The sequence below is a fragment of the Oncorhynchus clarkii genome, chromosome 12 (genome assembly GCF_045791955.1).
Source record: "Oncorhynchus clarkii lewisi isolate Uvic-CL-2024 chromosome 12, UVic_Ocla_1.0, whole genome shotgun sequence".
Classification (NCBI taxonomy): domain Eukaryota; kingdom Metazoa; phylum Chordata; class Actinopteri; order Salmoniformes; family Salmonidae; genus Oncorhynchus; species Oncorhynchus clarkii.
The window spans coordinates 57,878,576-57,891,738 of NC_092158.1; the positions used below are offsets into that span (position 1 = coordinate 57,878,576).

Consider the following 13,163-nt stretch of genomic DNA (forward strand, 5'->3'; position numbering starts at 1 on the left):
TTGTGTGTGTGTGTGTGGCCCTCTTTCTCCTAAAAGGAGACAATTATGATCCATTAACCATTTTCAGCTCTTTGTAAAGTGGAATGCTTTGTTAGCTTGATAGGTTAATGGCCCAACTCAAGGCTTTTTATCTGCCTGCACACTGTCTTTGTTGCCCCCAGTGTGTGTGTGCGTGTGTCGTGCGTGCATGCGCATATTTGCGGCTCACGTCAATGGTGTTGATGCCAAGCAATTATGTCAGAGGGAATTGGTTCCCCGTTCCCCATGTTAGTGCTCATACTAGCAGGGAGATGGCCTGTAAATGCATGGACAATTGCATGTTATTACAGCTTTATCAGACCCTATCCCCTGCATGGTTCACAACAGAGACAGACTGGTCTTATCTGGAGAGTGATAGGGAGACAGGGGAGAGAGAGAGAGGGGGGTGAGAACGAGAGAGAAGGGGAGATAGAGGTGGACAGAGAGAGAGAGGTGTGGGAGAGATATACTGAGGGATGAGAGAAAAGGGAGTAGAGCGGGAGATAGAGGCTTGCTCCTGGCATCGGAGACCTTGCAAACACTCTCCTCTGCTCTGCTCCACCCTGGCTGCCGGAGAAGGAGAGATTGTTGACAGAAAGATGGAGATGAGGAGAAGATTGGCACCTGCCAGGGTTTAATTCTATTTCCTGGCATTCAAACTTGGCTCCACACTGTATTGATTGGATCTGTGCATCTGTGCCCACAGTGGGAGCTCAGCCCTTACACACAGACACACACACGGACCAGTAATCTTCACACACACACACACACACACACACACACACACACACACACACACACACACACACACACACACACACACACACACACACACACACACACACACACACACACACACACACAGAGAGCACAATACCAGTCACCTTATCACGGCAACGGGGAAGGCTTCCATGCAACAGAAATGCCAAGTACATATTTTGATTTTGCAACAGATTATTTTGTATTTTAGGATTTTGATGTCCAGTTTTGCATGCTAGAATCGCTTAAACAAACTAGCCAGATTATCATCTCGGATGTTCTCTCTCTCTCTCTGTGTTTGTGTATGTTTGTGAGTGAGTGTGTGTGAGTGAGTGTTTCGCTCAGCCCGTGTTGTAATTACAATGCTGACGAAGCTGTTACCTTGTCTCAGCCAACGTGACTGGCAGAGGTCCAGTACCATTGAGGTCTGGCAGCATTAGAGGGACTCGAGCTCTACCAGGCTCCAATCTCTGCAGCGTTCGCTCATTTCGCATACTGCTAAAAAAAAGAGCAGTGGGGAATAATTAGGAGTATCCCTGGTCCCTGGTTTTGTCTCTGGGGCTCCAGTCTGTTGTTCGGAAGGACGCATGCATGCACACACCTCCCTGACCACTGGGCTGAGATGGACAGTGTTGTTCCCTAGACTACGGGGTGGTGGATACTAGGGTTGCAAAGGGTCGGAAACTTTCCGGTAAATTTCCCCACATTTTCCATGGGAAGTGAAGCCCGGGAATTCTTAAATTCATCAAAAAAGTTAGCTTATAACGGTGAACTTTTTTTTGTGGGATACACATAAGGCAATTCTAGGTCTTGTGGCATATTTTGGTTAAACTATCCCCAATTCAATGGAATTGCAATCCTCTGCATGCACAGTGCATTCTTCCATCACATATACAGCTGATTCTCAAGATCTTGCACACTAATGAGATGCTATTGAGCCCACACTACTACACTGAGCCAAGGACTACATGCTTTCTGGTAAGTTTTGATTACAATACTGGGTGGGGTGAATATATTTTATTTGACATACATGATTTTTTGTTAACTAGTAAATAGTAGCCAACAGCAGAGTGTGTTAAAATCAGGCCTCGCGAGTGGCGCTGTGTTCTAAGGCACTGCATCGCACTGCTAGCCATGACACTAGAGATGCTGGGTTCAAGTCCAGGCTCTGTCGCAGCTGGCCGTGACCGGGAGACCCATGGGGCGGCGTACAATTGGCCCAGCGTCGTCTGGGTTAGGGGAGGGTTTGGCCGGCAGGGATCTTCATCAGATGACACTCATAGGACTTCATGTTACACAATACATGTATGTTTTGTTCGATAATATTTTGTCCAAAAATCTCATTTTACATTGACGTGTTATGTTGAGTAGTTCCAAAACATGCAGTGATTTTGCAGAGAGCCACATCAATTCACAGAAATACTCATAATAAACATTGATAATAGATACAACTATTATACATGGAACTTTAGAAAAACTTCTCGTTAATGCAACCGCTGTGTCAGATAAAAAAAAAAAAACTTTATGGAAAAAACATAACCTGGGTACGGTTCTCAGAGCCCAAATCAGCCAAAGAAATATCCGCCATGTTGGAGTCAACAGAAGTCAGAAATAGCATTATAAATGTTCACTTACCTTATATGATCTTCATCAGAATGCACTCCCAGGAATCCCAGTTCCACAATAAATGTTTGATTTGTTCGATAAAGTTATGAACACCTCCTTTTGTTAGGGCGTTTAGTAAACAACTCGAAACTCACGAGGCGCGGGCAAGTCCAGCGGAAATATCGGATGAAAATTCTTATATACTGGTCGTAGAAACATATCAAACGATGTATAGAATCCATTTTTAGGATGTTTTTATCATAAATGTTCAATAATGTCCCAACCGGAGAATTCCTTTGTCTGCAGAAAAGCAATGGAATGAAAGGTAACTTTCTCATGACCGCGCGTCACGAGCCTGTGGCTCTCTGCCAGACACCTGACTCAATCCCCTCTCATTCAGCCCGCCTTCACAGTAGAAGCCTGAAACAATGTTCTAAAGACTACTGACATCGAGTGGAAGCCTTAGGAAGTGCAAGATTACCAATATCCAAAGGTCTCCTCAATAGGGGCTGAGTTGAAATACCATATGTGTTCTGTTATACTCACAGACATCATTCAAACAGTTTTAGAAACTTCAGAGTGTTTTCTATCCAATACTACTAATAATATGCATATATTAGCATCTGGGACTGAGTAGGAGGCAGTTTACTCTGGGCACGCTTTTCATCAAAAAGTGAAAATGCTGCCCCCTAGCCCAAACAAATTAAATCATAGTTTTTGCTACCATGTGGGTTTTAGTTTGCTTGAGCCTGCTAACTGAGGAGTGTTAACCTCTCTAGGGTATGTGGGACGCTAGCTGGCCAACATCCAGTGAGATTGCAGAGCGCCAAATTCAAATACAGAAATACTCATTATAAAAATTCAGAAAAGATACAACTATTTTACATAGGTTTAAAGATGAACTTCTTGTGAATCCAACCACTGTCAGATTTCAAAAATGCTTTACGGCGAAAGCATACCTTACAATTATTTGAGAACATAGCCCAGCAGATAAATCATTAAACAGTAACCAGCCAAGTAGAAGAGTTACACAAGTCAGAAATAGAGATAAAATGAATCACTTACATTTGATGATCTACATATGGTTGCACTCAGAAGACATTCATTTATTCAATAAATGTTCCTTTTGTTCGATAAAGTCTCTCCTTATATCCGAAAACCTCTGTTTTGTTTGCGCGTTTTCTTCAGTAATCCACAGGCTCAAACGCAGTAACAACAGGCAGACAAAAAATCCAAATTGTATCCGTAAAGTTCATAGAAACATGTCAAACGATGTTAATATTCAATCCTCAGGTTGTTTTTAGCCTAAATAATCAATAATATTTCAACTGGACAACAACGTTGGTAAACAAGAAAGGCACTCTCTCGGTCGCGCACATGAAAAAGCTCTGTGACACGGCAGGGTCCACTCATTCAGACTGCTCTTACTCCCTCATTTTTCAGAATACAAGCCGGAAACAATTTCTAACAACTGTTGACATATAGTGGAAGGCATAGGAACTGCAATTTGAGTCCTAAGTCAATAGATACTGTAATGGCATTGAATAGAAAACTACAACAACAAAAAATCCTACTTCCTGAATGGATTTTTCTCAGGTTTTCGCCTGCCAAATCAGTTCTGTTATACTCACAGACACTTTAGAGTGTTTTCTATCCAAATCTACCAATTGTATGCATATCCTATCTTCTGAGCCTGAGTAGAAGGCAGTTTAATTTGGGCACGCTTTTCATCCAAAATTCCAAATGCTGCCCCCTACCCTAGAGAAGTTAATTCACCTGTTTCCATACATGTTTCATTTTAAAATATGTTTCCTACAAAGGAGTTGTTTAATCTAACTGCTTAACTTTATCTGTACATTGAAATGTATTTGGGATATTTTTATAGATGTATACAATCTATACAGGAAAATGCCAAGGGCATTATCTGATGTGTGGAGACATTTCCCTGCAGCTAATGTAGAAGGAAAAGCTGTGTAAATTTGCAAATACCGTGCCAAATCATATGTGAAGAATGCAACAAAATCACCTGGAAAAGGAGGGAATCACCTGGCCAAGTGCAGAAAGTTCCCTCGGCGCTCACAACAAGCAACCTCTGACAAAAGTCCATCTACTTCTATTTGAGGGGCAAATTATGAATTAGACACCTTATCGATAGCAACAGCTCATGGTCCTCCTGGAATCAGAAGTTTTGACTCAATGAAGGAATGTAGTCAGAGAAATGCTGATGAATGTCTTGCACGAGCTGTGTTGGCAACTGGTTCACCTCTGATGCTCACAGGCAATGTGTATTGGAAGAGATTTCTAAAAGTTCTTTTCCCAGCATATAACCCTCCAACCAGACATGCTTTATCTACTAATTTGCTGGATGCAGAGCCCAAGTGAAGGTCAGGCAAATCATAGAGAAAGCAGACTGTAATGCAATCATCTCTGATGGGTGGTTGAAAGTTTGTGGGCAAGGAATAATTAACTACATCATCTCCAACACTCAACCAGTATTCTACAAGAGCACAGACACAAGGGACAACAGACACACCAGTGTCTACATTGCAGATGAGCTGAAGGCATTCATCAATGACCTTGGACCACAGAAGGTATTTGCTCTCGTGACAGACAATGCTGCGAACATGAAGGTTGCTTGGTCTAAAGTGGAGTCCTACCCTCACAGCACACCCATTGGCTGTGCTGCTCATGCATTGAATCTGCTCCTCAAGGACGTTAATGGCACTGAAAACAATGGACACACTTTACAAGAGAGCCAAGGAAATGGTTAGGTATGTGAAGGGTCATCAAGTTATAGCAGCAATCTACCTTACCAAGCAAAGTGAGAAGAATAAGAGCACCACATTGAAGCAGCTCAGCAACACCCATTGGGGTGGTGTTGTCATCGTGTTTGACAGTCTCCTGGAGGAGAAGGAGTCTCTCCAAGAAATGGCCTAATCACAGTCTGCCGATATGGACAGCCCCATCAAGAGGATCCTCCTGGATTATGTATTTTGGGAGAGAGTGGTAAGCAGCCTGAAACTCCTGAAACCTATAGCTATGAGGGCACAAGGCGAGACACAGATGCAGACACAGGAGGCAGATGGTTAGAGTCTAAGATGTTTATTAACAATCCAAAAGGGGTAGGCAAGAAAATGGTTGTGGACAGGCAAAAGGTCAAAATCAGTTCAGAGTGGTACAGAATGGCCAGGCTCGAGGTCAGGGCAGGCAGAATGTTCAGGCAGGCGGGAATGGAGTCCAGAAAAACAGGCAAAAAAAACTGTGAGGACTAGTAATAGAAAAGCAGACAATCACAAGGACAGGTGAAACAGATCAGGGTGTGACAATAGCAGCAGCCACTGCACGGATTGAGGGAGACAGTGCCATCCTGTCTGAAGTTCAGACTCTGCTTGCAGATGTAAGAGAAGAAATCCGTACTGCCCTGCCCACTTCACTGTTGCTCCAAGCAGAGGAAACTGCTTCTGAAATGCAACAAAAAGTATGAAGACTTCTGCCTGAAGCCCATACACGCCACAGCGTACATGTTGGACCCCAAGTAGGCTGGCAAAAGCATCCTGTCTGGTGCAGAGATCAACAAGGCCTATGGTGTCATCACTACCGTGTCTCGCCACCTTGGCCTGGATGAGGGCAAGTTTCTTGGCAGTCTGGCGAAGTACACTTCCAAGCAAGGACTTTGGGATGGAGATGCAATGTGGCAGTCGTGCCAACATATCTCATCAGCCACCTGGTGGAAGGGACTTTGTGGATCTGAGGCTCTTTCCCCTGTTGCCTTCATCATCCTCCAAATCCCACCAACATCAGCCACCTCAGTGCGCAACTGGTCCTTGTTTGGGAACACACACACCAAAGCACGCAACAGGCTGACCAATACAAGGGTTGACAAATTGGTTGACATCTGGGCAAATGTGAGGCTTTTTGAGCCTGACAACAAGCCATCCTCAACAAGGTTGGAACGTGACAGTGAAGTTGAGGCCTCAGAGTCTGATGTTCAAGAGGTGGACATTGAGGAGGTCCAGGGAGAAGACATGGAAGCCTGACAGGAAGACAACCTAAGCTTTAGTTTCTAGACTATCATTTTACAGGTATGTTGAAAATGTTTTTGGGAGATGCGATGGATCATTGGGGATCATTCAATATTCCCTTTATTTTCTGGTTCAGTGACATCATCCCATGTGAAGAGTCAACTCATTTAATAATTGAAGTTCAATTCGTAATTAAATCGTTTTTTTGTTTTTTTTCTATTGGAAGGATTTCATTTGCAAGTATGTCTACTTAGGATAAGGTAAAAAAAATATATATATGTTTCTGTCTCCATATGATGTGGTAAATATATCCAATGCAAAAAATATCTACATTTAAATGGCATTAATATTAATTTGCATATAATTCTGCTAATTCCCATATATTCCTGTTAATTCCCCTATACTCCCGTTAATTCCATATATTCCCGTTAATTCCCATGGACATTTTCCATCTCTGAATATTCCCCAAAATGTGCAACCCTAGTGGATACGATACACACTGTAAAAATGTTCTAATGACTAACAACCAGTTCCAGCCTCCACTGCTATGGAAATGGTGTACTACAGCAGTGGTTGTGGTTGTCACTGTCTGTTCTCAACGTGTCTGCTGGAGGCAGCAGGCAGGGGGCCAATAAAATATCCTGTTGTCCTTTTACAAGTCATGGATGGAGGATAAAAGCGACATGAGTAAGGATATGAGGGTGCAACAGGAAGGGATCGCCAGGAGGGGACCTGCATGGTGTCAGCTGTACAGTACACCACTGTAAACAAGGAGGTTGTTACATTTGATAATTTAAAGTCACTGTCCAGTGTTTTCATTGCCTATAATTAAAGGAACATTTCAAATGTTTTTAAACTTCATATTCATCATCTCCAGCACCACCCTAACATCAACATATGTGAAGATTTCACGTTTCTATGTTTTGTAGTATAAAAGATAAATGAAGAGAAGTGTTTCCAATGACATCAACCAAATAGTAGACAATTAGTAGACAACTAGTTGGCAACGCCTACTCATAATTGATTAAAATCACATGATGCACACCTTGGAAACACTTATCTTCCTCCAATTTTCTCCAATTTACTACAACACCTAGAAATGTAAAATTCTTACATGTTAATGTTAGGATGGTCCTGGAGATGAATATGACATATCATTTATTTTATTATTATTACAATATGAGTGAAATTATTTTCCTTACAAAATGTATTTATTAAGTATGTTAAAAAGCTGCTTTTCTGTATTTAAATAGTGTGGGAATATCCCAACAACAGAATGTGTGGGTGTATAGTGGTCATGAAATCTATTAATGACAATTAAACATCACATTATATGAGGAAATAGCAAGCATTTTTAAACTCTCTGTTTGACATACAAGTTTGAGGTGTGTTTTTTTTAAAGTGTTTTTTCTTTAATTTATGCTTTGTAAACAAATAATTGTATAGGACTAGTCAACAACATTATTTGGGTATGAGTTAACAGAATATACACATTTATAGTGAGATTCTCGCTGGACAGTTACTTTAAAATGTAAATTAAGTTATTTAGCAAGTGAACACTCTTATCCAGAGTGACAAAGAGTGCATTCAATTGAAGGAGAGCAGTTCTGGAAACGCTACTGTAGTAGTAGATCAGTGAGATGGTATTTTCTGTCAGTGTTATTTAAATCTGTGTGATTGAAAAAGCATTTTGCTATCTCTTCATGCATTTGTAATCCAGCCTAATTGCACTGTCAGCTCATTGCCACGGGCTCATTGTGTTCTCTCTGGCTCTGTAGTAGTCATAGTAGTAGTCCACTCCCTACCCCGTAGTGTTTGGAAAACAGCAGTTTTGCCTGCATAGCACACACATACACACACGGTTTTCCCCTGACACACCTTTTAATATGCATGACTTTCTCTTCCTTCTCTCTTGTCTCTTCCCTAGCTTCCCTCGCTTTGCTCTGACAAACCAATGCTCCTCAACTTGTCAGCACTACAAGGACTCTGTAAATCCCTTTACCAAGGGAGGGATTGTCCTTGAACTCAAGAAAATATCATTTATTTCTGTGGTGGAGAATTCAGATTATGTACGGCTCTTAGCAGTTTGTGTCCTTTAGGAATATTACTTTTATCTGTTGAGATAGTCATCAGGACCACCCCAGGCCTTTTGAAAAGGAGATAAGACATATAGGACATCAGTGGACAACTACAGTCGTATATAACTACAAATTTAATCTTGTTCCAAATTTACTTTGATTTGAAATTACCTTTTCAAATTTCTTACATTGAGTTACAAGCAAAATAAAATTAAATATTAAATAAATACCATGTAAGTCAAGAAATAAAGTTGGTTCAATAACTTGAAATAATGTCCAAACATATTCTTTACACAAGACTTTCAGATCTAGTAGCCACAATATCATAACCAAGCATTGGCTACCTTAATATATCAGGCTCGTTGCTAGAGGGTTTCCGAAAATGTGGCGCCCGACAACATGACCCATATGCAGTGAGTGCATAACTCATTAGGGCGTACGGCCGTGGTGCTCAGAATGACAGAAATCACATTTAGATTATGGAAGTAGCGATTTTATCATGTAAATCTTGGTGGGGCAAACATTTTTAAAAGTGGGATGCATGCCAGCAAAGCCACTACACAACACTAAACAATACATGAATTTCACTATAACGGTAACAAATGGTTCCCACAAACTGTTAGGGCCTTCATAAAGCTGACCCAACAGCAGTCCCAACATCTTACCACTGCTACACCTGACTATCAGCGGAGCCTTGTCTGGCAGTGAAACAGTTCATTCAGCCTCATTTACTGTTTAAAAAAAAACATAGCTGATATAGCTGATTTACTTAAACAAATGTGGTTTCTACTGACAATTGAGATGTATAAACTACGACAAGCGGATAAGAGGCAATCTGTAATTTTGATTAAGACATTAATGAGCGAGCTAGGACAGACGTAGTCAATGTAACTCTTTGTTTAGCACTTTGAAATGTACAGTGACAGAATTCAGAACATGGGCCGTTCTTACAGTGTTCTCCCTGTACACCAAGTCAGAACCGTAGGATAAATAAAGGGGGCATATAAGCAGACAATGAAAGCTCTTAAATTAATATTGTATTACATTTCTCTAAAACAGGTTATAGGCTACATGTGCACACAGTCAGAACAGTAGGCAAAATTAAGAGGGGTAAATAGACTAAATTATTAGGGTGAGGTACATGGACTACTAACATCTTACTACACAACATACACTTATTATTACTTTCTTAGCTACAGTATACATATCTCCCTGGCATATTACATAATTTATGCAGCAACATACAATACATTTTTGGACACATCTTGTTGTGCTGTGCTCACTTGAACAGGAAGGTGGCACGGTGGTCCTTCGTGGGCAAATTCTGTCATCAAAGTCTGGCATTCTCTGGATTCATAAAAGCGGTTGAATCATGATGATGTCATTGATCTTCAGGTCGTAGCTCTAGAAAGAGGAATTTACAATTCCGAGTTGGATGACAGTTCAAACCGTATTTTCCCAGTCGGAGCTAATTTATTCCCGACTGCCCAGTTGTCTTGAACTCACTGAAGTCAAGTTTTCGCAGTTCCGATTTAATAGTTGTTTTGAGCGCGTCACAAACCATGCTTCATTGACAGCATGGCCAATGTTGAATGTTTATAATTTTAAACATGGAAAATATCCCCTTTAATGTCAGATTTTGGACCACACAGCCACTCCCCTGAATAGCAGGCTAGTGATTGCTTTGCAATCCTTGCTATTTCCAACTTGTTGTTTAATGTTTATGTCCAATGGCTGATGAGCACCGATATGTTTTATCTAGAATTTCTCTTCATTATTTATCTTCATATGACAAGGATTAAAAAGGATTTGCCAGTAGATTGTCAACTTGATTCATGATGATGACTTCTAGCTAAGATTTTGAAAGTATGATGTTGACATGATCAGTCTAATCAAAGCTATTGTACATATAACGTGATTTGACGTCATTTGGTGGCCAATGACCTTGCGCCTTCTTGGATGGGCACTTCTAATGTAACTCTATGGCAGCACCCAAGGGGCTACAATTTTCTAGCGCTACCCTTAGACTTGGCGGTAACGTAGTGTCCCCATGAGTGACAGACACTGAGCTAATCACGGCGCAACGCTCCATATTTTCTGCTGGCTTGCCCCACCACCACAGAAAGCACTGAGCTAGGCTGAAACACCAGCATTTTGGAGCTGCCTTACTCAACAACAAAAAAACATGTTTGTATGCAGCTTTATTAACTCAATGATATATAATATTTTTACTTTGTTTGCAAACTGATATGTGACACGTATCTATACCAAAATAACATGCAAAACGGGAAAAAACCCAAATATATAAATACATTGAAGGGTCGCCACTGGATTATGGTATTGCATTTTAACTGAACATTCAACTTGTGTAATGAAGCAGCCAATAAAAATATAATTTTCAAACATTTGCTAAAATGCAATTTGCTGGAAAACACCATTTTAAACAGTGCAGCTGGGAAAAGTCCATTCTAAACAGCGCACCTGATAGCGGTTCCATATGTAACAGAGAGGAAAATCTCTGTTAGAAACATAGAAAGAGGGGGAATCTAAAAATGCAACATCTAGGATAGGTTGCTAATATTACTAGGGTTGTGCCTTTGGTTTCTGTGCTTTTGGCTTCATTGTGTGAATTGTTTGTCCTTTTTATATATATTTTTAATCAATTCCCCATTACATATGTCACCATTTAGTAAATGTACCATTAATCCCTGTCATTTGGTTACATACATTTCAGTTAATGCATGTATTAATTACAGTCATTTACCGTTCTCATTCTGGGAATGGAAACATTGTTTGCAGAGTTCTAAACCTGCTACAGTTGGGAAACGTTTTTGGTTTATTTCATAACCATCATTTTTTAGATTTTTAAATGTTTTCATTGTCCTTTGTTTGGAGTGCTCAATGTGAGCAATGAACATGTCTGGTTTCTCTGGCCTGATAATGTTGAGGGAGCACAGTTTAGCTTCCGTCTCTCTCCTCGTCCCTACCTGGGCTCGAACCAGGGACTCTCTGCACACATAGACAACAGTCACCCTCGAAGCATCGTTACCCATCGCTCCACAAAAGCCACGGCCCTTGCAGAGCATGGGGAACAACTACTTCAAGGTCTCAGAGCGAGTGACGTTACCGATTGAAACACTATTAGCGCGCACCCTGCTAGCCAGTACCTGGCCTACAATGTGGACATTTAGGAAAGTGTTTTTTAACATCCATTGCGAATTATAATATATTAAAACTATAGTTCCTCACAGTAAGCTATTTGAAAAATCCCCTCAAATAATCACCAATCCTTGATGTGAAAAATCAATGGCAATGAGTTCCATGCGACCATTTCTTTAGCTGCCAATGGATCACGGTGTATCAATGTGTCCATATGGCAGAGGCTGGTGATCTGGCATTAGTTGACTTTTCAATTTGTATCATTTTAATTCCGATTTTTATAAATAACCACGTGACAATGATTTTGAGAAATGAAACATTATTGAAATGAAACTGTTCCACAAAAATTTGCATATGAAAATCATAACTGACACGCAGAACGGTAGAAATGGTAGGATAAATTGTAAGCTTCCCCAAACTTGGAAATCATGCGCTGCCTATAAAGTCTTTATTTGCCTCCATGTTGGTCAGATTTTTCCTATAGGCTACTTTGGAGCAAGGCAAGACATCCCTAATAATATGAAAGTATGTATTCAGGTTTTAAACGATTAAGTATGTTTTCAAAATGCATACTGCCTTCAGCAGCAATGCATACTGCCTTCAGCCTTCAGCATACTGCCTTCAGCCTTCAGCATACTGCCTTCAGTGCACTGCAAATAACATTTGAGAAATAAAAATAGTAGCTATTTTTAGTCGCGCACCAAAGCTGTTTTTAACACGTGATTGCATTTAGGATGAATGGGCTTATAACAGCACATGTTTTTACTCCAGCAGCAACCAGCTGAGGAGCTACAGAAGAAATCCTGCTCAAAATAGGTTCTGTATGCTGTGCGCGTGTCATAGTTGGATAAATAAGATACATGATGACTGATGAAATACACACAGGCCAATTTAATAGCACTAAATTATTAACCAATAGACCAATAATTATTTGATTTCAGACAAATTGAATAGAATAAGTTGAACGAAATAAGTGTTTTCAATCATTGCAATCAGTAAAACCTCTTCAGGTGAACAATAGCTTCATCCCACTTTTTACAGTGTATAAAATCAAATCAAATTGTATTTGTCACATGCTTTGTAAACAACAGATTTAGACTAAGAGTGAAATGCTTACTTACAGGCCCATCCCAACAATGCAGAGAGAAAAAATAGAGAAATATTAGAAAAGTAAAACACGTAATAATAGATATATAATGAGTGACAATAACTTGGCCATATACTAGTGGTAACAGTACAGAGTGGATGTGCAGGGGTACGAGGTAATTGAAGTAGATATGTACATATACTAGGAATAAAGTGACAAATAATAAACAGTAGCAGCAGTGTATGTGATGAGTCAAAAAAGTTAGTGCAAAAGGGGTCATGCAGATAGTCCAGGTAGCTATTTCACTGACTATTTAGCTTTATCTTGTGGCTTGAGGGTAGAAGCTGTTCAGGGTCCTGTTGGTTCCAGATGCAGTGCATATGCAGATGCAGATGCATATGCTCTCAATGGTGCAGCTGTAGAACTTTTTGAGGA

The 13,163-nt window shown here is 40.5% G+C and overlaps 1 protein-coding gene across 3 annotated transcripts in view; it reads left to right on the top strand.

The window, feature by feature from the left end:
* Positions 1 to 13,163, top strand: part of LOC139422096 (calcium/calmodulin-dependent protein kinase kinase 1-like) — a 128,321-nt gene that overhangs the window by 58,898 nt on the left and 56,260 nt on the right. The gene's annotated exons all lie outside the window — the stretch shown is intronic.